Source organism: Ascaphus truei, chromosome 2 (assembly GCF_040206685.1).
Source record: "Ascaphus truei isolate aAscTru1 chromosome 2, aAscTru1.hap1, whole genome shotgun sequence".
NCBI lineage: Eukaryota > Metazoa > Chordata > Amphibia > Anura > Ascaphidae > Ascaphus > Ascaphus truei.
In genome coordinates, this window is record NC_134484.1 from 326,818,841 (window position 1) to 326,843,383 (window position 24,543).

A 24,543-nucleotide genomic window follows, 5' to 3' on the forward strand; every position below is an offset into this window, starting at 1 on the left:
ACAGTAGTTCGCCTCTCATACAAATGTAAACATAAACGAAAAGGCAATTAGACACATGCATGCACAGATTCGCTGCGGTACAGGGAAAGGAGATGAAGCAATATCTGATAATATTCCACTCACACGGCCTAATGTGAGTGATCTCCTATATCCGTATCTTTAAAGCACCTGTATAAATAACAGGTCTTCAGGTAAGTAAACAAACACAGACCGAGGGTCCAATGTTGAACAGTGGTAGGGGGTAAATAAAATGATATATCAAATGATATTTCAAAATACTCACATGGGCTAGTGTGAGCACGCACTCGTAAAGGTATCTTTGGTACTCCAAGTCCTGTGTATAAAATACCCCTAAGGGCTAAACCAATCGTGGAAGGACTATGGGACACTTGGCACTATGGGTGGTGATGTCTTTATTGAAAAAACTGGCATAAAGTAATGACAGGTAACTTGAACAATTAGATAAAAAACAGATATGAACAGATATAAAATATTAAAGGCTTAAGGATTAAAAACCAAGAAGCAGCTATTGCTTCTGGGGGAGGAAAACTGGCAGCATAAGGGATCAAATGGTGATTAGTGGACAAAAGTCTCTAGTCTCCGCGTCAGATAGAGAGTTTCCACAGCACCTCTGGTTCCTCTCTGATTGCCGCCCACTGTAGTTGGTGAAGAGCTACGCGTTTCGCCCTGAACAGGGCTTCCTCAGGCTCGTAGAAAGTGGAGTGGCTGAGTTTTAGTCTCTTTAAATAGACCCATGCCAGTCCTCTGGAATTTTCAATTAGGAGTGACCCTCTTGCGCGACGGAGCGCCGCCATCTTGTGGGGTGCGCGTGCATCCTGCAATTGGCGCCCGGTGTGACGTCTGCGGGTGGCGCCCTCATAGTGGAAAACAAGTTGTCATGGTAATTCTGAGCGCCCGCACTTTGCAGGATCGCCGGTGGTGCTGGAATTAGTGCCTCCCATAGTTTCTCTTATGTAGAACTTGATGATGTGTCTTTTGCGCTTTCATATCGAGTTAAATTCACTCATGGTGTTCTAAAATACATAATTGGATGGTTGCATACATCCGTCATGGAAGTTATGAGAGTATATTCTTTACACATCCAATTCATATACATATAATTAATGTAATCCTGTAGATAATCTTACTAAAATGTCTTTTTTTTTTTAAATCTCTTTTAAATGTTTTACGAATTACATTATAAGGTCACACATTAACGGTTCTATAACTAATAAAGCTGTCAAGTAATTGTTAGAATAATAATTGTTACAATAATAATACAGTTAATCAAAAATGAGATTCGGAATATTATAAATAAAATCCCTTACGGGTGGAGGATGCTTTGTCAGCGTAGAATTGTTTGTTACATAGTCATTTAGTAAAAATTCTGTAGTTGAGATAGCTATTATTAAATTGCCATAATCATAGTTCATGTTATTGATGACAATAGTGATAAAATACGTTATAAATAAAAATATAAACAATAAAAAATACAGACAATAAAAAATACAAAATGCAGTGTAATCACTGATTTTAAAATGTCACCCACCCAATGTGAGTTTTGGAACATAGAGTTCCACAATACAAATTGGCCAATTAGGTATATAAAGTATTTGTCTGGATGAGTGCATACACGTGGATGCAAACGAAAGGTGTTGTACAGTTACATAAAAGCGCCCAGGTCGATATCAATATTAAGACCCCTTGGTGTTAACGTCTTTAATTTGTAAATCCAAAACGTTTCCCGTTGGCACAATTTACGCAGCCTGTCCCCCCCTCTCCAGTGGGCGTCCACTTTCTCAATCCCTTTATAAGTTAGAACTCCTGGATTGCCTCCATGGGCTAGACTGAAATGTTTGGAGACACTGTGTGTCATTAGCTGCTTACGTATATTGCCCATGTGTTCCAGTACGCGGACCCTCAAAGGTCTTGTGGTACGGCCCACGTACTGGAGTCCACATGGGCATGACAAGAGGTACACAATATAATCTGTGCGGCAATTAAAATTTTGTTTAATTTTAAAAACCTCTTTCGTGATATTGGAGGCAAATTCCGTTTTCTCCCCTTTAGTGACCTGTCTGCATGCCTTACAACCAAAACAGCCAAAAAAGCCCTTTGGCGAAGGCAGCCAACCCTGGGTCTGTGTTCCATCTCCTTTCTTGAAGACGCTAGGGGCCAATTTTTATTTTAGGCATGGGGCCTTTCTGAAAATTACTCTCGGTACATCTGGGATATAGTCTCTCAGAACAGGGTCTGTCTTTACACATGCCAATGTCTTTTGATAATTTGTTGTATTCTATTGGCGTCCGAATTGTAGGTGGTAATGAACGGTGTGTTGAAATCAAATTTTTTATCTAATTGTTCAAGTTACCTGTCATTACTTTATGCCAGTTTTTTCAATAAAGACATCACCACCCATAGTGCCAGTGCCTGTTATTTATACAGGTGCTTTAAAGATACGGATATAGGAGATCACTCACATTAGGCCGTGTGAGTGGAATATTATCAGATATTGCTTCATCTCCTTTCCCTGTACCGCAGCGAATCTGTGCATGCATGTGTCTAATTGCCTTTTCGTTTATGTTTACATTTGTATGAGAGGCGAACTACTGTGAATAATCCATCCTTCCAACGACAAAACATCCAGGACGCAGCAAGAAGAAAAGAAGAGAGAAGGAACTAAGGATCAGAAAGAAAGAAGAACCATCACCTAGAAGTAAGATGCGAATGTAAAAGGAGTTACCCATCTCTTTCTGAGGGTTCAATGAAGGTGTGAACACCCCATTGACCATCAGTGAAAGAAAGTATACTTCAACCCTATCTTCCCTCACACTGTGCTCCCCCATCTCTTCTTGTGTTCCTTATTTTTTTTACATGCAGGGTTGGTTCCTTTTGGTCTGCGATAGACTTCTGGAGACCACCTGTGGTATCCTCGGGCTTCTCACGGGTACCAGGCTGCCGGGTCCATGGGGGACACCTGCGGGGAAGAACCAGTGGCACCACATCTGTGGGGGCACCCATAGGGACCACCCATGGGGTTATGTATTTAATAAATATAATGATGTTTATTGTGGGGCAGTGTATTGTTTTTATTGTGAGTACTGTGGGTGGGGGGAGGGGGTATTGGCCCCAAGGGTATGTGGGTAGGCTTTCCGGCTGAGTGTTGGGTGAGGGTGGTTAGGCCTCACGGGGTGGGGGGGGTAGTGGGGGAGGGTATGTAGGCCTCCCATGTGGTGGGTGAGGGTGGGTTAACCCCTTAATGACTGTAGCGGTAAATAACCGCTATGGTGATTAAGGGGTTAGGGGACATTACATTGGCTGTTTTAATTCTTGTTTATGTTTTGCAACATCGGAGGGGGCATGGACGGTGATAAAGATGAGGATGGCCTTCATCGTGGCAGCAGGACATGGGTGAGTGCTATATGTATTTAATGTATTTATTGTTCTTTATGTATTTAAAATGGGCACATTCACTATTATCCATTTGTGGATAATAGTAATTTTGCCCATTACTATACTGTATGTGTTAGGGGGGGGGGTATTTCTTTATAAGTATGTATGTGTTTTGACATAAATTTGGGGGGGCACAGAATTGGTACTGCAGGCCTGCGGGTAACACCCGAGGGCCCACGCCGGTCTATAGTATCATTGATGTGCATATATGTGTATGTTAGGGGGGTATAGGGGTTGTTGGGGTTATATATATATATATATATATATACATATATATATATATATATATATATATATATATATATATATATATATATACATGTAGAGGTATCAGTACCGTGTTAGCCGAGCTTCAATAATAAAAAAATAAATAGATGATACCGTTCTGTGGCTAACTTAGCAGTGGCCTAAATAGAGATCGAAATTTTATGAGTCATTACTGACACTAGCGAACTCTCTTCCCATGAGCGCTAAAGGCCATGTCTGTACATACTGTACATACATGGTACTTGAACCAATCAGAGTAGGGATAGACTTCTCATGCTCTAATTGGCTGCCGTACCATGTGAGTCCGGCCATGTGTCTTTTCATGACGTCATTTTAAAGGCAATTGAAGCAAAGCCATTCTGATTGGCTGTGCTTTCTTTGCCTTTAAGTGACGTCAACATTTTTTTTTACATCGGCCAAAACACATGGTTTTCACGGCCCAATCAGGGCCGTGGGAACCATATGACGAAAATGTGACATCATAGGCTTTTAATAGCCTATGTCGTCTCATTTTGAAGCCAGACGCCGAGGAGGAAGGACCTCCTACTGAAGAAAGAAGACCAGGGCGTGGCACCAGACGGCAAGAAGACACCGGAAGAAGGTAGAAGAATACAGATGAAGATGGATTACAACTAGAAGACCCCTGGATTGTCGTGTTTTATTATTTCAATGTTTATTATTTTATGGTTTTTTATTTTATGGGTTCCTGTTCGTGGATTGGTTCATGAGTAAGCTGATCAACGGGAGTCGGTGTGGGCAAGTAATGGTAAGTTAAATAAAGAAATGTATTTAATGTTAATGTGTTTTTTTTTGCTTTTTCATGTGTTCATTTTTTTTATTGCATATCATTTCTTGCCACTGTATGTATGTATGTATGTATGTATGTATGTATGTATGTATGTATGTATGTATGTATGTATGTCTAGAGAGATATATACATACAGGGTAAGAAATGATAGTGTTGTTAAAGCTTGATTTTCTGTATTGTAAATGATTGTGGCTATGCTGCTATGCATAGATGTGTGTTAAATGTATTTTATTATTAGAGAGATGTAAGTTTTGGGCTTCTATGCTGTACTGTAGGTTATGGAGAGGCTTGCTTTAGTATATTGTAATTGTTGGTGTCCTTTTTTGTATGTTTTGAACTTGTTCTCTGTTACGATAGCTATAGTTAATTGTGTAATTGGTATGGATGGTATTTTAATTGTTTAGGGATGTAATTCATGTGTGTTAATTCATTGATGGTGACTTTATTTGCTTACATAATATACTTCTTGTGATGTCAGGCTATTTGAGTTGGATTATTGTATTGTTAACATTGATTTGCAGCGTGTACATGTAGTTTACATGTTATGCTACATGTATACACTGTAAATGCAATGTTTTAAGTGGCATTTGAGGCTTCAGATTGAATGATTACATGAGATTTGTGTAGGAAATTGCTTTTTAATTCATTGAGGATGTTATGCATAAGTGGTGTTGCCATTGCAGGATGGCTTCAACCCTTAATTATCTTTGAGGTTAGTACCCGATAAGGTGATTAAGGGGTTAATTGGTATGTTAATGTCATTGAGATGTATTGGCTATTTATTATTTTGGCAACGGACCCCAAGGATGATGCTGGTGACGGAGCCTTCTTATTGATGAGGTTAGTAGAATTTTCTTTATTTTATTACGGTATTTAATGTGTTTAATAATGGCCAAATAATGTATTATCCCTATGTGGATAATAGTTATTTGGCACATTATTGTACTGTATGTGCTGGGGGAGGGGGTATTGGCCCCAAGGGTATTTGGTAGGACTCCCCTGTGGGTATTGGGTGAGGGTGGTTAGGCCTCAGGGGTGGGGGGGTTAGTGGGGGAGGGTGTGTGAGTGATGGTGGGTTAACCCCTTAATGACTGTAGCGGTTAATAACCGCTATGGTGATTAAGGGGTTAGGGGACATTACATTGGATGTTTTCATTCTTGTGTCTGTTTTACTGCAGCGGATGGGACATGGGCAGGATGAAGAGGAGAATGGCCTTCATCGTGGCAGCCGGACATGGGTGAGTGCTATATGTATTTAATGTATTTATTGTTCTTTATGTATTTAAAATGGGCACATTCACTATTATCCATTTGTGGATAATAGTAATTGTGCCCATTACTATACTGTATGTGTTAGGGGGGGGTGTTATTTCTTTATATATATATATTTATTTAGTGTGCGGCTGTTGTGTGTTTATTTTTTTAATTGTGGGTAGCGGGGGTGGCCTAACTGGGTATTAGCCCCAACGGAGGTTTGTTTAGGGCTTGCGGGTGGGTAGCGGGAGGGCTTAACCCCTTCATGACCGTAGCGGTATTAACCGCTACGGTCGTGAAGGGGTTAAGTGTACCCGCAACCCCCCCAGCAAGCCCTAAACAACCACCAAGGGCCAAATACCCCCTTCACCCACCCCCGCTACCCACAATAAACCTGGCATGGCTGGTTAACCCCTTCATTGCCTTAGCGGTTAGCCGGAAGCACTGGATGCTAAGAGATAATGGAGAAAGATAGGGTTGTAGACCTGTCTTGAGACGTGAATGGCTCACAAATGATATTTGTATTTGCTTCTTTTTCTTGGAATAATTAGCAGCACAACATACTTTTTGCATTTTACGAATCAGCAAGTTTCTTAAAAAACTCAAAATGTTTGCGTAGCAAACCAGGTCACATTCGTTTATGTCCACTCTCAAACTTGGAGGCAGTCATCTTTGATTTGCGATGTTCTTTATGGGACAGGAAGGCTGAAATGCACTACTAACTTCTTGGACTCATTCAGGAACATTACACATCTGTAATTTTCACAATTTTATTCAACTTCAAATAGAAGCATCTTTGTTCTGTTCCAATATAAGACAGAGCAATTTGTAGTAAATCACAATGCAGTTCAGTGACCTCACACATGGTAGCTGCCCCTATTTTCCAGACATATCTTACAGATGTAGCAAGCCTAACCACCTTCAGTGCCGCTACCACCCGTGGTCGCAGGCACCGAAAGATTAACAATGTGAGTGATCCCATTAAGACGCATGGACCCCTGCAGCTCCATCACCGTGGACTTTTGCTTGTCGCCCGTGGCAAGAAGGACAGTAAGTCTTGCTACACCTGTAATTACTTTGTTGTAAATGTAATATTGTATACTTCTTCTAGTACCTATAGAACACATCACTAATAAAATATGATAAGGCTAAATAGATACAATAGCTAATAATAGTATAGCATACTTCAAATGTACTTTAACAAAGCATTTTTTCTTATGTAGGTGATACAGCATGGTATTCACACAAATTGCCAGGGTTCACTTGTCCCCAATAAATGTGAATTCTGCTACTTCGGCACATTTCCAGTACAAGCATGCTGTGCTTTTTTCATGACCTCGCTAATACCTGAATTGGCTGTATGTCAATTTCTAAAGGAAATTACTTGACAATAACCAGTGTGTAATGACCCCATGTTGTAAAGTTTCTTACTCTTGTGTAGACTTCTGTATATTTTACACCAGTTCATATTTTCTAGCATATCATCACATAATTTTAAACTCGATGTGGAGGAATAGTACCATATTTGTTTAATCTGAAATGTCAGCAGCAATGCCAGCAATCCTGAAGTTTTAAGTTACTTTTTTCCCCACGTATTTTATAAACTGATCTAAATATATCCCAAATGACATCAATACTATCATATGGGTCAAGCATTACCCCCATTTGGTCATTTAGCTAATTAAAACATACATACAGTAGAGGCAACTCTTATTCGAACAAAAATCAGTGGCAATTCCCCAAAAAACCCAGGAAACACCCAGGTACATTCTGAATACATGCCTTAAACTTTCCTTAAACTAGCCCCAGCATTTATGCATTGATTAATGGCCTATCAGATTAACAGCGGGGGTCCCTGGCAGTCCCATTCAAACTGAATTGGACTGCCAGGGATCCCTGCTGTGTAATCCTATGGGTCGTTAGTCAATGCAGAAATGCCTTAAACGTGCCTCAAACTAGCCCAGAACATACCCAGCACATACCCAGCACATACGCAGAATGTAACCCGGCTAGTTTACGGCAAATGTTAGATTAAACGTTGCCTCTACTGTATGTAGTCCCCTTTCCTTATGCCTATGGAAACAATGCGGGCGATTAAGCATGCTGCATTACCTGTTGCTCACAGGAGGCCTAAGCCTCCGCCTCTGGGAGCCTGGGGTGAGCTCTTTCTCCTTGCGTGCAGTGCCTCCACCTATGAGGGATCCCAGCGGGGCGGGATAACCCCTCACAGGACCCAATACACAGTAAGGAATAATACACACCCTGAATATAACTAATCTTTACTGTACACACATTAATATATTACAACAAGACAAACTGCCTGCAACAGACTAAGCAAATAATGAGTACTTAAATTAGTAATATAATAACCACTAACGGTGCTAGGGACTAGAAGTAATATAACAATGAAAAGAAAAAGAAAAGCGTCTGAGTATACTTAAGTGCTGAGTTGGGACGCTTTTCTTTTTCTTGTCATTGTTATACACAATAATATATAATGAACACCTGCACAATAGCAATAAACCAATATAATACGCAATACCCCTGTGTGGTTCCCTCAATGTACAGAGGGTGCCCTGGGCACCTTAACACCCGGTGTCCACTGAACAATCCCACCCAAAGTGTGAGGTAGCGCTACCCCAATGTGTTATGAGCCACTGGTGCACTTCAGATACCAGCCTGGGCACTCCTGTACCCAGGTGTCGCAGTCAGATCAAAGGATCAGTCAGGTCCCACACAGTGGGGCCTCCGACACCAATCCCCTCACTCCTTATGAGTCCCGATCTACCTCTTGAAGCGAGCTCTGGCTGTCTCTCACCTAATGTCTATGTGGTCCGTGGCCGCAGGGCAACACATGGCCGTCCGATCATCTGTGCAACAGCACTACTAGTCACTAAGGGGAAGAGTTCCTATCTGGGGCCTTCCCTGCAATACTCCACTGGGGTAACTCGGGGCCTAGCTGGAGCCTAAGGGGCAAGCCTAGGCCTAGTCCAGGGAAGCATTGCTCCCTGGACACTACCTGCTCTGTTCCCTCCTACGTCAGGACTGACGCAGGGATATCCTGCCCCTCCTGCTGCTGAAGCCCTATTGGCTGGCTGGCAACATGTGGTTCCCTCCCCCCAGAGGATCCTGGGACTGGTGGTCCCGCAGCCGCATGTGCGGAGCTATACAAGATGGCCACCGCAGTCAGCCAGGCAGGTAAGAATGGGGCTCGGCTACACATAGATAAAGTAATTGCTACTAAAACTACTCCATTACTCTAGAATGCAAACACGTCTCTTACAATTAAGCAGACAAGAGATCCTGTGCATAGATATAATAATAACTCACACTAACAGACACGTGTAAACAGACATCATTTAACTCACTCTGTTTCTGAAGACCTCACCTGACCCAGCTTCATTCTAAGCTAAATAAATGACTGTGGGAAAGCTTGCAATAGGTGACAGTTGTTTCAGTAGCTCTTTGTTGTTAATAGCTTTGTCAGCTAACCTAGCTCCATAAATACCATGGTATGAATCCACACATGCCTGCTACTCAGCAAAGAACATTATAAAAAGTTTTGCTTACAGTGGCGGCCGATCTGAGTCTAAGTCGGCTAGATCCGCGGTTCTCAGATTATCCCGGTTATGTGCGTTTTTTTGTCGTTTTCGCCCGGAGTGAACTGCGTTATTTTCACGCTCGTGATATTAGCATTTTATTCTCGCTGTCTGCAATACTGCAATGCCGTGTAAAAACTCAGGGGGGCGTTTGCAAGCTGTTGTCTTGGAAGTCTAATACCTTCGCGGTTCAACCTAGGTCAGTACTATACACAGTCTGTGTGTGCGCGCAGTATTGTAACCACAGTAATTTTATTGTTTTTTATTCTTATATGTTTTTCTAATCCCACGCTCCCCCATTGCTTGTATGTTTCTGCATATTTAAAGTATACATGCATTTGCAGTGCTGTTCTGCAGTACAGTACAGTATGTCTCATTTGAAAATTGTTGAAACGCATAGGCGTGTACTGTACTGTAACAGTGTCACATTTCGGCATATACAGTGCTCTCCCCTCGCTCAAGATAATTAACTGCACTACAGGGTATTTCAACTTCTTATCTTCTGTGCAATGCAGTATATCTCTCCCACACCATTCCTTTGAACGTGTGTCTGGTTTCAATCACATTCCTGCTTGACAGCAGAAATTTACTGCGCATGCGCCTGTAACTTCGCCCACCACTGCTTGCTTGAGTGAGTGAAAAAAAAAAATTATTGTCATTTTTTAATTTTTATTTTCTCCACAAGCCTGCAAAAACCATCTTACTGTATTACGATATTCAATCTGTGCTGTAGCTTTTGTCTGCGACCCTGTGCGTTTGACTGCACATGGTTGATTTGTGTGCTTTTTACGTAACGTATTTGGGGGAGTATTATTATGATGAACTGCCTTTTGAAATTAAAGTATGTCTTTAGCTTTGAACTGCATGCGGCTGTCTTTAATTTTTTGAATCTTGCCATTGTGTTCTTAATCCGTCCATAGCCAATCTTCAAAGCCTCACTGCGCTAGCCCTGTTAGTTACAGTATACAGTATGTAGCCCTTTCCAGAGAAATTTTCCAGGCACAGGTCCCTGTCCCATGGAGCTCACAATCTATGTTTTTGGTGCCTGAGGCACAGGGAGATAAAGTGACGTGCTTTTTATGTACAGTATTTGGGGGTTGTATTTGGGGGTTTATTGATCAGATTATTATGATGAACTGCATTTTGAAATTACTGTACTCTACTCTACAGTATGTAATTTCTTTGAACTGCTGCACAACTAATCCTTCATCCCTCCCCCACGCACACACAAACTCTTTTCGACAGACACCTCCACAGAGTCATTCATTTTCTGAAGTTAGTCATTGTGTTTTTAATCCGTCCCTGGCCGAGCGTCAATCGCCTCACTGCGCCTGCATGTACTCTAAGCCTCTTTGAGATGGGAGCTAGCTGCTTACTGCGCATGACTCACCCACCCCCCCCCAACCCTTTGAGGCTTCGTTTACGGTAACACTTTGGAAAATCTCTTCTCGAATTTGAAATGTAAATCTGATTTGCACAGCATTGTGAGAATTGAGAGTAAAAAAAACCATTAACGGATTCATGTTGTTTTGTCATTCATTCTTATACTGTAGGGGTACGGGGGGTGGTTGTTGTCAATGATTATGATTATCAGGAATGTGAATAAATATTTATTTTATTTTTTCAGGAACAAAAAAATACAAATATAAAAATAATCATGAATAATACATAATGCAGTCTTTATTAAGTTCTTCTGGCACATTGAAATTGGATAAACATTTAGAAAACATTTGTAAAACATGGAGAAACATGAATTATGCACATTTATAAGAACATTATTTAATAATATACTGTAATGTATAATATATATTTACTGTATATATGTATATATATACAGTATACAGTACATATTAATATTATTTTTTCCGTCTTTATCTTGTTCCTCATTCTGTGTACAGTACAGTAGTTCATTGAGAGAGTAGAGGTTTTGTGTACATCAATACTGCTGTTTATATACTGTACATTTTACTGTACAAACAGATTAGACTGGACACAAAACCCCACCTCCCCCCAGGCCACCCTTTTTTCCTGAAACGACAAGAAAACAAAAAATTAGTGCAGTTATGTGCGTACTGTATTATGGCATTGTGTGATGTGTAGTACTACTGTAGATTGCTGGTGCTGCTTTCTCTGGAAAGAAAAAAATTGAGCAGTTAGTAGGCAGTTACTGTAGTACTGTCAAACTAGTCTATACTGGTACTACTGTATACTCTGACTGCTGTTAAATACTATGTACTGTAACCTGATGGCTGGTGCTGCTCTCTCTGTAAAGAAAAAACTGTAATTACTGTATACTCTGACTATTGGGAAAGAAAAAATCTGTGCCATACTTACCTGTATCATACTGTACTTACAATACTACATCACAGTACTACTTTTCTGATGCTTGCCCATTACGCGCGATGACAATGGGCAACACAGTGGCAATATGGTCTATATATTTATTGCAGTGTTCCACGGCGAGTACATCGTTCCAAAAACTCATTATGCCTTTCAACAACTCGTCCTTTTTGGAGGGTTTCGCCACTTTCCGGATATGGTCCTTCAGCTGATGCCAGACCATTTCGATCGGATTGAAGGACAATTCGTTTAAGGATAATTCGTTTAAGAGATACAGTACAGTACACAGTAAAAACTGTGGGAAACAAATGAGACACGGTTACTGCACTTACTCCACTGGCGTCTTCACCCAGTTGATACCGCGCTCAAGGATATGCGCTGTTGACGCGATGTGCTTCGGATCGTTGTCCTGGTAGAAGCGGTGACCATTCGGGAACTCGCGTGTGATGTATTGCAGGGTACTTGTATCTCAGGGACAATGTTGTCTTGGAAGAAAGCTTTATTCACGATTTCTATAGCAAGAAAAGAAAAGTGCTCAAAAAACTGCACACTAGTACAGAACAGTGCATAAGGCTACATTATATTTGATATATTTTACCTTCAAAGATGACAATGCATCCTGGTCCACGCCTAGAGATGGCACCCCACACATGCAGCTTCATGGGGTGTTTTGGCCGCGGCTTCAAAGATATGCGGCCTTTTTTGTGGAATGCAAAGCTTGCAAATCTCTCCAGCGACACAGTAGACTCATCAGTGAAGATGCAATCCTGGAAAGTTTCCCCACTGTCGATCCATGCCTGGGCCTGGACCACTCTTTTGATTTTGTTTACATCCCGTATCATGGGGTACGCTCTATAATGACAAGGAATAAATAATTTTAGCGGTACAGTACAATTTCCTAAACAACACTTTTACCTCCTGTACTGCCCAGTACTAACCTCACACGTCCATATTTCCATCCAGTGCTGCGTCTCATCTTCTTTATGCTGGTCTCGGATACAGTGAGATTGTGATTTTCCTGCAGAGTGCTTTTGACCCTTAATGCAATCTTCTCGTCATTCTCCTCACTTATTTTGTCGACCAGAAAAGTTGTCTCCTTACAATGTAAAGAAAATATATTGTTTTGTTAATATTCAGCAATATAAAAATTATATAAACTGTTGTACTGTAATATAAATATAAAAAATATATATACTGTTATATAAATATAAAAAATATATATACTGTTGTAATATAAATATAAATATAAAAAATATATACTATTGTAATATAAATATACAAAATATATATACAGTACTGATATAAATATAAATATACAAAATATATATACTGTACTGATATAAATATAAATATACAAAATATATATACAGTACTGATATAAATATAAATATACAAAATATATATATTGTACTGATATAAATATAAATATACAAAATATATATACTGTTGTAATATAAATATAAATATAACAAATATATATACTGTTGTAATATTGATTAAATTAAAAAAAAATTTTTTTTAAAGTTGTATAAATATACTTACGCGTTACTTACCCTTGGTGCCCTTTTGCGGTCTCTGTTTTTTCCGTGTGCATGATAGCTCACGGTGGTTGCTGGCACAACGAGGCCAGAAGTAGCTAACCAGCATTGGATAGCAGCAATTTGGTGTCCGCTCATGTACATCTCCTTAATTCGCATGCTGAGATCCTTGGAAATCTTTTTAACAACCATTGCTGCGAGTAGAAAGAAATACAAACACAAGAATGTATATTCGATGTTTAGTCGATGTGTATTCAATGTGTAATGAATCCACAAAATGGATGGTGACTCACATTAGAGTACGCCCACTTTCAACATCTGTACCTCGCTGCCATGCATAAAAGGTTACACACTTTGCATAGCCCACCCCTCAATGATCTTTATCTGAACTTGCCCTTGTCCAGATACTGCATTACTGTATGCCATCTGCTTCCATGGATCAACCCCAATTCTACGGACGCAGGAACCCTCTACGGATGCAGGAACCCACTCGCCTCTGCCGTGCCTGTCAAGCAAAAAAAGCGAAAGGCGGTTGCCGTTTCCACGCCAAGGCAAAAGCGACAGGCTAAGGCCAATAAAGAAAACCTTCTGCTGACCCCAAAGGCTAAGGGTTTTCATAGACGTCAGCCTTATTATGTCAAGAAGATATACGGGGATGTACTCTCGACGCAAAACGATTGGCAGCCAACCCATCGAATCCGCAGACCATTTCCTCACATACGCTTAGACGACTCTGCCGCCGCTGTCCCGGAAATCTTCAGCCCGTCTTCTCCACCCCTCGTCCTCGACGCTGCCGCCGCCCTCCTGGAAACCCACAGGCTATCCTCTCCAGTTCTATCCGATGACGCTGCCTCTGAAATCCACGGGTCACTTTCTGCATTGCTCTTAGATGACTCTGCTTCTTGCCCGGAAATCCAAAGGTCACTTTCTCCATCCCTCTTCTATGACGCTGCCGCTTCTCCTCTACCGGATATCCACAGGTCACCTCCTCCACTCTTCTTCGACGTCGCTGCCGCTTCTCTCCATGGAACCCCCATCTCATCCTCCGTTGCACCCATCCACCCAGATTTCCAGATGCCATGCACAAGAAGCAGCTCGTTAGACCGGATCCTGAATGGGATAACTGTGGATCTCCCCGGGAACTCTATTGTGCTAGCAAAGATAGATTTGCTTCTGGAGACCATGCTAAATGTGGAGCAACGGATGATACATATGGATCAATGGATGGATCGAAGGATGGAGAAGATAGAGGCTGACATAGCGGGTATACATTATTTGCTCAGTGTTAATGCCCCTGTTTCCCCGACGCTGAAGCAGGGGGGTGACATGGATGTGATGAATGTGACCTTCGACCCCCTTCCATCACCAAGCGCACCCCCTCCACCAGAAGATGTAGTGTACATGTATGCCGTTGAGGAGGACATGACAACCCCGTCAAGACCACGCCAGGAGACAACACAGCGACCAAGACCGGAGGAAAGCTTGCTCCCAGACAACCTACCATCGCCCATCGCCTCAAGCACACCCGCTCCCAAAAGACCTACATTCGCTCGCATTGATACGGTGCCCGACATCACCCTGTGCGATCTGCCACCGGCGCTCAGGGAGAAGTATAGAGTGAAGAGTGCTGGTGCACCCCACAAGTATGCCTACTCGTTGTACTGCGACTGGGCCTTCAAAGTGAACTACGAAGCAAATCGCGTAAAAAAGGTGCTTCCTGACAATTTAAGAAAGACCATTCTTAGACAGAAATTACACTTTTTACTCATACCCCCATAACTCCTTCAGCAGAATCGATTACTTCTTTGTCACTAGTAGACTGGTCCCACAGATCTCCCATACTGGGATCCACGATATTTCGTGGTCAGATCATGCACCAATAGAGCTTAGGTGCGCACAAATAGGGCTGGACAGGCCAGGAGCAAATTGGAAAGTACCCGAACTGCAAGAGCTAATTAGCGGAGAAATCACTCACTTCTTCAGAGAAAATGAAGGTAGTGTCCGCTCCCATATCACCTTCTGGGAGGCGCATAAAGCAACACTAAGAGGGGCTCTCAGTCTAGCGGCCAAGAGAAAGAGGGAGAGGAACGCAAAAATTAAGACAGCTCAGGAGGAATTGACAAATTTATGGGATCAACATAAGAGGTCTCCATACCCAGGTATCCTCCAAAAGATTAGAGACACTCAGACTAAGCTGAATCTGTTGCTGACCACCCAAGCCGAGAGGTCGCTGACATGGTCAAAGAGGAAATTTTTTGAAAAGGCAAACAAGCCAGATACCTTATTGGCCAAGATGCTCAACCCCAAAGATAAGTACTATCATATCCAGGCCATTCTAACCAAATCCGGCATAACCACCGCCAATCCTAAAAACATAGTAGGAGAATTTAAGCACTTCTACGAAGATCTACATGATGGTGCAAAGGTGACACGCTCCACAGGGACGGAGAAATCCCTGAGGGACTTCCTAGGAGGATCGAACCTGCCTAGTATGAGCGAGGATGATAGAGAGGTGATGGGCAGAGACTTTACAGACGAGGAGGTCTCCGAGGTTATCACAAACTTGAAACCCCCTAAAGCCCCTGGCCCTGATGGATTCTCAAACTTATACTACAAAAAATTCACGAAACAATTGACCCCTTATCTTCTCCGACTGTATAATCAAGTACTAGAGGGCACCCCCTTCCCCCAGCACATGCTCCAAGCGTCAATCTCAGTGATTCACAAACAGGGTAAGGACCCACTGGACTGTAGAAGCTACAGGCCAATATCCCTGATAAATTCGGATATTAAAATCTACGCTAAACTGATGGCCAACCGTTTGAGTCTCATCCTGCCCAGACTTGTGCATCCAGATCAAGTCAGGTTTATCATGGGTCGACAAGCTGCAGATAATACCCGACGAATCATTGATCTGTTAGAAATAGCCAGTGCACGATCAATTCCGGTTATGGCGCTCAGTCTGGATGCTGAAAAAGCGTTTGACAGGATAGACTGGCCATATCTAGAGGCCACTCTTGGAGCATTTGGGCTGGGCACGAAATTGACAAAAGCCATCCTCTCACTATACTCTGCACCATCAGCCAGGGTGACGCACCAGGGATTCGCTTCCGACCCCTTCATGATTAAAAGCGGAACGCGGCAGGGCTGCCCGCTTTCTCCCCTACTCTTTGCACTATGCATGGAGCCCTTAGCCGCTCAAATAAGACATAGCAAAGATATCTTGGGTATTGGCATTGGAAACTAGACGCATAAGGTGGCACTATATGCGGATGATGTATTCCTGACAATATCAAGGCCCCTCACCTCTTTACCAAACTTGTTCGACCTCTTGGGGAGGTTTAACAGGATCTCCGGATTCAAAATAAACCAGGCTAAATCCGAAGCCATGAATATAAATCTACCAAAACATATGGAGAAATTGATCGCCCTCAATTTTAACTTCAATTGGCAACAGAAACAAATTAAATACCTAGGAGTTAATGTCACTAAGTCTACTATACAGCTGTATCAAGCAAATTACCCAAAACTTATACAAACCCTGAGAGAGGATGTTAGGCGCTGGGCCAAATATAAAATCTCATGGATAGGGAAGATTCACTGCATTGAAATGAACCTGCTGCCAAGCCTCTTATACCTTTTCCAGACCCTCCCAGTGCCGTTAGGATTGAGGGATATCCTCTCGCTTCAATCCGAGATAGATAAATTTATCTGGGGAGGGAAAAGAGCGCGAGTGAGTAAGCTGATAATGCGAAAACAAACAGGGGAGGGAGGGCTAGCAGTACCTTGCTTGTAATCCTATTACAAGGCGGCACAATTATGCCAAATAGTGCAATGGCACACCAACCCGGACTCAAAAAGATGGGTAGCCCTGGAGAAAGAACTCTGTTCCCCAGTTGAATTGGAACATTTAATTTGGCTCCCCAAAAAGATGCGATTAAGCACCAAACAGCCGCTTTCCTCAATGGCCAACTCACTCTCGGTGTGGGACAACACCAGACTCAAATGCAGCCTGACCCATAGATCATCAGGAATGACCCCACTCTGGGGGAATCCATTATTTGCTGCGGGGCTGACCAGTACGGATTTCACAATCTGGAAAGCCAATCACATTTACAGATTGGTGGACCTGGAGGGCAGAAGAGGCATACAAACTTTTGATATCCTAAAAGCAACAATATTCCAAATGCCGAATTCTTTAGATACCTCCAGGTCAGGGCATTTTATCAAGCCCAACAACCTATAAGTCAACTATCGAATTTCGAAAAGCTCTGTCATTCAGGGACGACCACAAAGGGACACAAAGGGACTCACATCGCAGTTATACAAAGACGTACCGGATTCTGGCTCGACTGTGTCAGAGAAATTTAGCTACATGACCAAATGGGAGGCGGACCTAGGAGAGACACACGACCCGGAAGAGTGGACAAAAATTGTGCAAGCAGTATCTAAGAGCTCCATGTGCACGACCCTAAGGGAGAACGCATATAAAGTTATGATGAGATGGTACCACACCCCCTCAAAATTGGCTACATTTCTGCCCAGTTACTCCCCATTGTGCCTTAGACAATGTGGACAACAGGCAGACTTGTTACACATGCTGTGGTCCTGCCCCAAACTGACCGGGACATGGGATTTAAACAGAGATTGGCTAACCAGAATTATAGGCATACAAATCCCGTGGGACACGTGGGTGTTCCTACTAAATAGACCGCTTCAGGGCTTCTCCAAAGCAACAAATAAATTGATCGCGCACTTTGCGACGGCGGTGCGGGGCGAGATCGCAGCAAGATGGAAACAAAATGAGACACCATGGATTGCTACTATTCGGAACAGAATTTGGACAGTATGTCAGATGGAGAAACTGACGAGCCTGGTCAATGACACCGGCGAAAACTACCTAAAGTCTGGTTACCTTGGTTGTCTCAGACAGACATACCGGGGATAGATGGGTCCACGATTTGGCAATGATAGGATGGAATGCTTTCTCCCTTGGTGCCGAGGCACAGAACCAAGCACATAGCACACCTTAGTAGTGGAGGGATATCACCAGATGGGCCCTCAGACTGCGGGTCGTCGGAGCGGCCGGGGATACACCCAACCCCCCAAGAAGCGATAAGCCGGAAGACACAGGACTCTCAGCGGAACCAAAGTGGAAGGTACCTCCCCCCTCCTACCCTTCCCCCCTCTTTCCCTTAGGTTTGTCTAGGTTATATGTCGGTCTGTCCCCCCCAGCCTGTCCTGTCACAGTTTGTTGAAAGTATAGACACATAAACAATGGACAATGCAAAATACGGGTTTTATTTGGAAGTATTTGAAATGTCTGTAAAACATGTGATTTACTAATAAAATTCAAGTAGAAAAAAAAAAAAAAGGCGCTTCCTGCCAATTTCAGAAAGAACATTCTGGATGAAATGCGGCGCTTTTATCCAATTACAGATCCTGTAATGAAAGGCATTCGAGACTGCATTAATGGTGTTTTGCGCCATGCAAGGAATCGGCTATGGACGGACAATGTGGAGGACTTTCTGTAAGACCATACTGTTGTGCTGAACTGTATTGTACTGTACTGTACATGTTTTGACCTGCTGTACTTGAATAAAGGAGATGTTGTGTGTTTTTTTACTTGTATTTATACAGAAATGTTTTAACTTGCTGTCCACACACACAGAACCTGCACAATTCCAGTCCTTGAGGGCCGCAAACAGGCAGGGTTCTCAAGGTTGTCCTGAAAACCTGCCCTGTTTGCTGCCCTCAAGGACTGTAGTGGTGCAGGTCTGACTGACAGTTTTGCACACCATCCCACTGTACTGTATATGTTTCTTTAATAAAGGAGATGTTTCGTTTGTATACTGTATTTTATGAATAAAGTTTTTTTTGTAATCACAGGTAAGACCATGCTGTTGTGCTGAACTGTATTGTACTCTACATGATTTGACCTGTTGTACTTAAATAAAGGAGATGTTGTTGTGTGTTTTTTAACTTGTATTTATACAGAAATGTTTTAACTTGCTGTACACACACACAGGACCTGCACAATTCCAGTCCCTGAGTGCCTCAAACAGGCACGGTTTTCAAAGGTTTGCTGCCCTCAAGGACTGTACTGGTGCAGACTGTTTTGCACACCATCCCACTGTACAGTATATGTTTTCACTTGCCGTTCTTTAATAAAGGCGCCGGTCCACTGCCAGTCCAGTGTTCTTGATCATCCACGTCGATAGTTTGTAGCGGGACTAGTCCACCTGTAGTCAGCTGATGAGGCTGGAAATTGCTTAGGTACATGCAAGCTTGATCGAAACTGCACGCGAAATGCGGCTCAGGCTTGCTGGATAGACAGCAAGGGTTGTCACTGACGGTGGGACCGTCATTGGAAGCCATTGCTGGTGCATTGCTTGGTAGCGACTGTCGTTTCTTAGTTGGTTTTAACACGACCCTTTGCCTTTTGCCGTCATCATGATCATAGATACAGGAAAAAGCTGGTGATACACACCAATACCCTCCAACAAATTGTGGCTCAATACGATAAAAACAGGGATCGCTACATAACCTTTTCCTTATTGCACGCTTCCACGTATGAGGAGCTGGCGAAAATTTGTAAAAGTCATAGTTTCGATAAAATACTGATAAATTTGAACAACTGTTGCCATCTTATCATCTGTTGCATTAATCGCGGCCCATATCAAATACGCGTAACTTCTGTCGGGTATTTAGAAAGCGGGCTGCACTTGAACACTCATGGCGGGCGGGTCTCTGGAGAATACTGTAACCGAAACTGGTCTTTGTCTTTCTTTAATATGAAAAGCCTAAATTGATACATTTTTGCAACCTCTTCCTTCAGTCTCAAGGCCAAGTTACAATAGCACACTGTGGTATCTTTTTTAAACGAAACACCTGCAAGTCGACACATTACTGAAGCGCATGCGCATTACAATTCATGAATATCTGCCATCTGGCAGACACGCGAAGCATTGCAACCTATTAAATCCGAACCATTCTCAATAAACGCATCAACCGCGCGTCAACCGCGCATGACCCGTGGCTGAGAACGCAAAATGAATGCGGCATGCTCCAGGTGAAGTGCGTCGCATTCCAGGAAAAAGCCAGGGAAAAACCGGCGATGTGTTAGACTCAGATGCGCCGCAGCAGTATGTGATCTTTGGGAACGTGAGTCATTTATTTCAAGAAGTCACAAGGTAATTATTTAGGAATCATTTCATGATTAAAAAGTAGACAAGAAAGGCTCAGATTTGGGATCTGTGTGAATATATAGAGTGAGTGAGAATGAAGGAGCAATAAAGATGTAGGGCTCTTCAACTGATGACCCTTCAAATGCTGCCAATAAAGGGTCTTGATGTGGTCCTTGAACTCTGCTCCTGCTAATTTGCTATTAGTTACATAGGCAGCTAAGGGCAGTTTCTTTAAAACTATAACTCACTTGTACGTTAAACTAATATAAATATATATGATGCAGATGTTGCACATGTTTGCAAAAAGTTGAAATATAATAATTTGCTAATTTTTAAATGTATCTAAAATGACATCACAATAAGCTTGTCGTTCTGCTCCCAAATGTTTTCTGATCTAGCTTCTTGGAGAACCAGTTGAAGCGCCCTGTTCTAAATTCATAAATAATGGAAATAACTTGGCTGTGTCATTTGCTTTCTCATTAAAATAAAACATTCAATCCTATCCAAAGCAATTGAAGAAGTAACCGTCAGCACTTCTAGGTACATTTTCAATATTTTAATCACATCATCAACAAACGTTTCTGCCCCTGATGCATGATGGAGGAGGAGAAGAAGGAGGAGAAGTGGCATAACTACAATTTTAGGGGCCCCCTGGAATTTTTTTTAAAGGCCACCCAAATAAAAAATGCTAAATAAATCATACATTTGTATTACTGTACATTCGATTTCCCCTCTCCACACACTCAATCCCCCGTCTCTAATTCAATCCCCCATCACCTCTCATTTAATACATCTCTAATTCAATCCGCCCTCTCACTCAATCCCCCCATCTCTCACTCTATCACTCTCACTTTACTCAATCCCAAACACACTACACACACCAAATGTACCTTGGGAGGCTAGATAGGCTTATCTGCTGTAACCTTGGTGCACTGGTGGAAACTGCAGCTGATGCATGCAGAGTGCAGAAATGTCTCTGATTCCCAGGGAAATTCAAACAGGAGGAATTGCTGTGGAGTGAGCAAGCAGAGAGGCGGCAGAGGCCACAGCAAATGCCGGCGGACACGGAAGTTGAGCTCAAATGTCAGCGCCAACTGGCTGTGCCTCCCTGCGCTCTCGGACACCCCTGCAACGGGAGGAGGAGGGGGAGGGTCTCAAGTTGTATATATATTACCTCAAACCTTCCTCTAAATAACACAGGGAGAGAAATCTGTGCTCAAAAAGGAGCACACGAGGTACATGGGATATATGCTAATGAGACATGCAAAATATATTTAAATGGGTCACACCCCCACACCTAAAATATTTCCATAAGACTCTTCTGATCAAGGGGGTACTAGCTCGAGACCCAACCCCCAACCCACAACCCCTGCTATTCAGGGTAGCAGCTTTAATATTGAACTCAACCAGATGCTGGGAAACACCACTGTTACATATCTCCCGGGTGTCTCGGGTGTGCTTCTTTTTGTGCACAAAACACATTGAACTGGCAACCAGAAAGTGTAATACTTTTAAAGGAAGCCAGGGGGTGGGGGCTACAGGTGTGAGCACTATGCTGTGACAATAGAGTTTCCCAGCATCTAGTTTAGTTCAAAGCCTCGCAAGTTGTTTGAGGCGGTTTAGCCTTTTGCACTTTTCAAAGCTACTGGAATTCAGCAAGTTTGCAAAAAATGCGATTTTGGTCATTCCACTCGGTTTAGCAGACGCAGAATGAAACCGCTTCTAAAAAAAGCCTTTTTCGCACTGTTTTGACATGTGAGTATAGCTTACTGAATAACAAAGCAGCTACTAGAATATCCCCCAATGTCTTTGTGCTTTTTTCCGCCTACCTGCGTTGCAGCCAAGAATGCACTACAATCTTGTGTACTGTAATATCCAATCCTGCTAAACATTCGCTAATGACATCATCATCAGGACGCTTCAGTCCACCAGGTTGCATTTCAGCCTGGAAATGCTATCTTGTGTGCATTCATAGGGATATCTCTCTGTCGGGTACCTCATTATTATAAAAGTTCTCCTGCCTGTGGGACATCACTAACTTGTTTGCATTGCTTCCTTTTCTGTTGTCCTGATGAAAGCACCTCCTGGTCAGAAATGTTGGTTTATGATGTGATTCAAACATTGAAAATGTACCTGGGAGTGCTGCCTAATTTTTTTTTCATGCTAAGTAACACCCTGGAAATTATAGTAAATGCCCAGCATCTGAACTCCACTTAATATGCGTTTATTAAATATTTCCTAACACAGTGACATTCCACAAAATGAACTAATTTAACAAAGTCAATCCTCTTCCAAGTTTCATTTTACCATATTTTCAATCTGACTTTTAGGATATATATATATATATATATATATATGTAACATAGCCTGCCGACAGTTACTTCTTTTCCTGGGCCTTTCCTCTGTCAGTCCTGTTAGTGCAGGCAGTGGAAAAGGTTACTTCTTTCTTTAGGCCTGTGTGTGTGTTTTACAGCCTTGAATGTCATCAGTATTCAAGGGCAGGCCTAGCAACTTCTGAGGATGTCAATCTGAGGGGTGGATATTGGTTGGAACGCCCCTTGGTGTGTGTTGGACAATCTGTATCCGGTTCTGGCTTGCTATGAGTCAGAGTCAGAGACACTCCCCAAAGATATACAAAATTGGGACATCCTCCCAAATTAGTTGAGTTGAGTTCTGGAAGGATGAGAGTGAGCAGATAGAAGGAAGAAAAGAGGTCTCTCCCTCCCACCCATGAGGGGCTGGGAGGGAGGGGAATATGCTGCTCAAGGCAGAGTTCTGAGTTAGATAACCTGGAGAGAAATAGGCAGAGGATGATGAGAAACCTGTGAACCCTGCTATTCTCTGTACTGGAGCGGCCTGTGAATAAAGATCAGAAAAGATATGCTGTGTGTGTTCCTGTCTCTGAGACTGAAGGAATGTCAGTAGGGGCCCATCCCCTGAGATATCTACAGGGGATCCTTGCTGGCTGGAGGCACTGCACCAGAGAGATCAAGGTAACCTGTCCTTCCTATCCTGCTTTCTCCCCACACCACCGCGGAGCGCTCAGCCCTCCTGTTACCAGCAGGTGTAAAACAGCACCAGAGTAGCTAAGAAGAACATACCCCCCAATCTCACTTAGGGGGGTGGTATGGTAAAAGGGATACATATATATATACAGATAGATAGATAGATATACAGATAGGTAGATAGATAGATAGGTAGATAGATAGATAGATAGATAGATAGATAGATAGATAGATAGATAGATAGATAGATAGATAGATAGATAGATAGATAGATAGATAATTTTAAAAAATATCATTTTTTTTATGTTGGTCCTAGAAGAGACTTATCTTCAAATGAGTTATTTGTACACTGTTTTTTGGAAAATAAAAGAATTATAATTGTAAGAGACTCTGAAGCTAGTCTTGCTGTTTGTAGATGAAGATGAAAATAGAAAGGTTATGTACCAAATTTTTGAGAAAAGTTTCTAGAAACAGATTAAAGGCACAATCCAAGCGAGGCATTTTTAGTGTTTTTAAAAATCTATAAGTTTGAAGCAGGGGTCTCCAGAGCTGAACCCAATAAATTTCAGTTCTGGCCACCCCTTTCTTCCCGAAATACTTACCACTGTAGGGGGTGCTGGTATCTCAGTGCTGTTTAAAGATCCTGGTCATGCTGGCCAATAGGAAGCCACGAGGGATGGCATCACGGTTTCCTATTGGCCCACAAGATGCGGTAGCTTTGAAGACGCCATTACGAAAATCCCAGCTTGCCCAGCCAGAGCTGCTACCAACAGCCCCTACGGAGGTAAGTATTTCGGGAAGCAGGGGGTCCCCAGGGCTTAAATTAATGGGGTTCAGCTCCAGAAACCCCTTCCTTCAATACTATTTAAAATCAAAAACTTTTTTTTCAAATGTTGCGCTTGGATTGCCTCTTTAAATTAAAATTGCCTCTTGGGCTGCACAAAATGCAGGAAACCTTTTATATTTTATACTGTCTATTTGTCAGAGAGTTTTATCCCACCATTTACTTGGGGCAGGCAAATGGAAAATACTGATGGGCCTACACTTAGAACTTTTCTCTACATAATTAGTACCACAAAAGATTTTTGGGGG

The 24,543-nt window shown here is 42.4% G+C and overlaps 1 protein-coding gene across 1 annotated transcript in view; it reads right to left on the minus strand.

Moving 5' to 3' along the window:
* SUGCT (succinyl-CoA:glutarate-CoA transferase) overlaps nt 1-24,543 on the minus strand; it is a 1,155,962-nt gene that overhangs the window by 40,531 nt on the left and 1,090,888 nt on the right. The window lies entirely within an intron of this gene.